We start from the raw sequence: 4,681 nt of genomic DNA, 5'->3' as shown, positions 1-4,681 counted from the left end.
TCTCAGAGGACTGAGCGCGGAGTTTGTTCACCGACGGGCCGCGTGCGGAGGGGGTGCGGCGCTGCGGCCTGGGCCCGGCCTGCCGGCGTGGGGGAAGGGGACTCGCCCGCCCAAGGTCTGCCCCGACCGCAGGGGGCGCACGAGGGGGGCTCCGGGGCCCGCAGCGCGGCGCGGACGCGGCTACGCGGCTACGCGGCCCGCTTCCACCCGGGTAGGAGCTCGCTAGGGCCACTGCAAGCCCCGGGAGGGCGCGAGGCTGTGGTGGTGGCTCGCGGGGCTCTGGAGGGAGCGGGGGGCGGCGAGACGGAGTCTGTCTAAATGCCAATTCCCTGAAGTTCAGCGCATCGGTTGTCATTTCATACCTTAATGCATATTTATGCTGCGCCGAAATAGGCTTCATAATTAACTCCCGGAGTCATCCGCAGAGGTTAAAGGGACCCCGAAGATTTGTGCATTGATTGGGTACCACGGCGGTGTGTGTGTGTGCGCGCGCGTGTGTGCGTGCGCCCCGTGCGAACCCATTGAGAAGAATAATTATTTTTCTCCACTGGAAGCTACAGCAGAGAATCAGACAAGGAGGGAAGAGAGAGAGAGGTTGGAGAGGGAAAGAGAGAGAAAGAGACAAAGGAAGTGAGTGCGAGAGGAGACGGCTTAGCATCCGAACTGTGAGTACTGAGCGAAAGCAAATAGGCAGAAAGTGCTGCGAGCGCGGACCCCTCGGCCGGGTTGAGGGCTGGGAGCAGCTGAGGAGGACTCGCCTCTTCGCCGGGGGGTTGGCTGGGCGATGAGGGTTCCTTGAGGCAGGGGCGGACTCCGGGCTGCGGGTGCAGCCGCTCACCTGAAAGCCAGCGCGGACCGGCCTCGGGCTGCGTCAACCGCAGCCCCAGGTCCGCCACAGGGAAGCCCCCACCCCGCCCCCATTGCCTTTGTTCCTTTTAAAGGTTTTTTGCAGCTGGTAGGATTCGGGGGGGGGGGTAGGAGAGGGAGCTAGAGAGAAATCCGCTTTGGATGCCCCTCTCGTTCTTTACCCCATGGTGCGGGGCGGGTTGGGGAAGGGGCTATAAATGAGGCCGGAGTCAGGACTTTTTGACACCTGGTGCGTTTGTTTAGCGCTAAGAAGGGAAGAGCAGAGGTGTCCGGTGCCCCTGGGACGGGGGTCTTCTGGAGACCCCAGCTTGGGAGACCGAGAGAAGCCATTTCTAGGAGCAAAACCACCAACTCTTGGCCCTGGGTCCTCCGCCCACCTCCCTCCTCGACCCTAGGGCCCTCGCACACCGCCGAGGGGCTGGAGCTGGAGGCCCGCCAGGGAGCTGGAGCCTTGGCCTGGGTGGGGGCGGGGGAGGCCGCTCTGGAGAGGAGAGCTGCTCCCTTTCCTGAGAAAGGGTCCATGACAGGGTGCCCCTAGGGAACCGGGCTGGCCACCAGCCCCCTGGCTCTACCGAACCTGTCAGGAGAGGGCGCCTGGGTGCCCAAGGGAGAGCCCGCCCTTCCCGACCGACATTCCACAGCCTCCCTTTGAAAGCATAGTATCCTGCCCTCCTCCCCTCCACCCTCATTAACAAATTCCTCTTCAGGTCTGATTTTACTCTCTCCTGGTGATTTTTCAATGTACCTTCATCTGCCAGTGAACAACTTGGCCCACCTTAAGCCTTAAGAAGGGCTAACTTCAGAGGGAAATTCAGCTCTTTTGAGGCTGGGGTGGGAGCCGTGGGATCACAGAGCTCTGAATTGGTTGTCCCCTAAGAAGCCCCCTTGGGGGGTGGTTTTGGAGGTCTTAAAATCCTGCTTGCATCCTCCAGGAGGACAAAGCTGAGGCTTGGGACTGGGAACAGCTTCTATCTGTCATTCAATTCCAGCTCCCCATCACCCCACTGGGGCCTATCACAATCAGGAGAAAGAGGAAGATCTCTCTTACACACACGCGCACACACACGGAGGAAGAAGTGCATATCCAGCGGGGGCCACTCCTAAAGGCTTTAAGAGGAAGGAGGGACCCTCAAATAGGGAGAAGCAAGTTCAGTGTAACCCCCAGGAGGTGGTGTGAAGGCTCTAGGTGGTGGGGGACACAGGGATCAGGGTGGGAGGACGGCTCTGAATGCAATCATATGTGTATGGGCCAGTCTTCCCACTGGACTGCCCGCTTGCTGGCCGTGCCTTATGAGTGCTGTTTCCCGGTGCCTAGCACAGTGCCTGTCCCATTGTGTGTGCTCAGAGCACCTTTGCTAAGTGAGTGGCTGCCCCCCGCAGATCTTCTCCCCACCCTTGATTTCTGCCTGCCTCTTCCTCTGAGAGGTACTCCTTTAGGACTTGGGAGAGCCCAGCTGTGTGAGTCTTTAGACTGGGCTGCCATTGCCTGCCCTGTGTGGGTTTTAGGGGGGCAGGGGAGGAAAGGAGTGAGGGAAGAATCAGGACTGGGCAGAACATCAGAATATTTTGGTATTCATGAATTGCTCAGGTTGAAACGCATTGAGTTTGCCAATGATCCGTTATTGTATTTTTCTTTAATGGCTAACTGCTCTGAGGGGCTGAACTGTGGCCTGGGTCCTGTGTTTGGGGAGGCTGGATTCTGGTGACACAAGCACTTCCCTGGGTTCTTCTCCCTCCCACAGCCCAGTCCTGGATCTTAGTAGAAATGCAGGGGCAGGAAGTATCAAGGCTGGAGAGACTATGCCCCCTACCCCTTCCCTCATCTCCCCAGCTTCTGTCTTTGCATTTTCCTTCCCCTTGGGCTCTCTCTGCCTTAATTACCTGAGACATCCCCAGGTCTCCTTTCTCTCCCTTTCCTGAAGAGCCCAGGGACCCTGCCAGGCTGGGAGCTCCCTGTTAGCCTGAGAGGGCTCAGAGCTGAGCCCTCCTGAGACAACAAGAGAAAGCCCTTGGGAAAAAGAAAATTTATGCCTGACCTCTCTGTGCTTTCTTGCTCAGTGGAGCCAGTGACTGAGAGGGAAGCTGAGCTGGTCACACTCTGGAGTAGAGATGCAGCCAGGAACAGTGGGAGTTCGAGCCATGGGGAAGGCTACCGAAGGGTCCAGAAATAGGGTGCTCCTCCTGTTTCAGAAACAAGCACACCGCTAGTCTGGTTCAGGTCTGGAGGACTGCGTATGGGAGACTGGCAGATCCATCTGGAACTCGGCTTCTCCTGGGTCAGTTCTGGGCCAGGGACTGCACCCGCTGATCCATCCTCATTACAACTCCAAATCTAGACATCTGTTTGGGGCAAATCCCTGAGGCTCCTCTGAAGGCTCAGACGTGCCTCGCTTCTCACGGGGAGTAGCGTCAGCTGCCAGGGCGCGTCCCGCCCCTCACAGACAGTGGAGGCATGAGGGAGTGCCAGACACACCAAACCTGGAACGTGGGAGAACCTAGATCTCTTGTCCTTGTTCCAGGTTCACCAGCCATTCGTTCATTCATTCAGCAAATGCACACCTCTATCATTCAGCCAACATCCTTAGAATAATAGGATATACTTCCAGCTTAATCTCCTCCAGGTTCGTGTGGGGTGGTGAGAGCCTCGTCCTAGTCACAATCTTCCTAGCAGCCTGGTTTCCTGCCCCCGTGGGCAAAGACACAGGGTTGCTGGGCTCCAGGCTCCCCTAAAAGGTACATAAATATGAAAAGCTCTGAGAGAAGTCAGCTCCAATGTAGACTCATAAAATCTGGGAGTCGGTGGGACCTTGGATTTGATCTGTTTAGCCTCCTTCCAGGTTCAATGATCCCTTCCACATTAGTAGACCATTTATTGGGCACCTACTGTGTGCCTGGCAGTGGGTCTGAGACGCGGTTGTACACCCTGTGTTTTACTTCCTCCGGAGGCAGGGAGCGCACTGGCTCCCTTTGGAGCAGCTCTAGGGCTTCATTCAGTCCTTTCTGGAGCTGAGCCCAGTCTGTGCCCCTCGCCCCCTCCATCTGTGGGTCCCTTTCCCCTCCATCTGTGACTTTCTATAGGATGGAGGGCAGGGCCAATGGCTCGCTAGCCCCATCCTCACTCCTCTTCTTGCTAAGGAGTGCTCCCCCATCTGGCTTATCTTCAGCTGGAACCATCTTCAGCCCCGGTGAGCAGACCGAGGCTGAGGTTCAGGGTGACTGTGTGCCCTCGGAGGGAATGGTGGGGCTGGAGGCTCCTAAAAAACGGAGTTGCTGCAGCCTGTTCCCCAGGGGAAGAGGCTTCGGTGTCCAGGCTAGCCCTCCATCCTCCGGTCGGTGTGGGCACAGAGGGACTACCACTGGAGAGCGAGGGCACATGGCAGGGGCCTCGGAGTTTCTGCCCTCCTCCAGTGGGCCAGGCCGACCCGGAGGGGAATGGCGGGAGGTCAGGGATACCTCTCAAGAGCAACACTGCCCACCCGCATCTGTAAGCCTCCGTTTTCTCATCCTCTAAATGGGAATCAGAGTAAGACGGTTTGCGTTCCTGAATGGCTATAATTAACAGGGGCCCAGCGCACGCATGACACACAGCTTTCACGCAAATATTAGTCTCTGTCCCTTTCTCCCCTCAACTTTCTCCTCTATAATTTCCTCTTATGTGTCCCTGTGCCCCTTTCACGGTTTCTTCCAGTGTTTTCTGTTCTGTCTCAGCCAGTTCCGGCCCCTCCCTCTGTTTTGTCTCCCACCTCCTTTCACTGCCCCCTGGTTGCCCCACCCCTCCCCCCACCTCCTGCCCCTGGCCGGTGGCAGGGCCCAG

The 4,681-nt window shown here is 57.8% G+C and overlaps 1 protein-coding gene across 1 annotated transcript in view; it reads left to right on the top strand.

The window, feature by feature from the left end:
* The first annotated feature begins 549 nt into the window (after window positions 1–549).
* The window catches only part of LEMD1 (LEM domain containing 1), a 62,408-nt gene continuing 58,276 nt past the window's right edge, over window positions 550–4,681 (top strand). Inside the window, exon 1 of the mRNA XM_034667123.1 lies at window positions 550–665. The gene's annotated coding sequence lies outside the window, so the exon portion shown is untranslated. The remainder of the gene's footprint in view (window positions 666–4,681) is intronic.

The sequence above is a fragment of the Ailuropoda melanoleuca genome, chromosome 8 (genome assembly GCF_002007445.2).
Source record: "Ailuropoda melanoleuca isolate Jingjing chromosome 8, ASM200744v2, whole genome shotgun sequence".
NCBI classification, from domain to species: domain Eukaryota; kingdom Metazoa; phylum Chordata; class Mammalia; order Carnivora; family Ursidae; genus Ailuropoda; species Ailuropoda melanoleuca.
The sequence above is the reverse complement of the archived record's forward strand: the minus strand, read 5'-3'. Positions and strand labels throughout refer to the sequence as shown.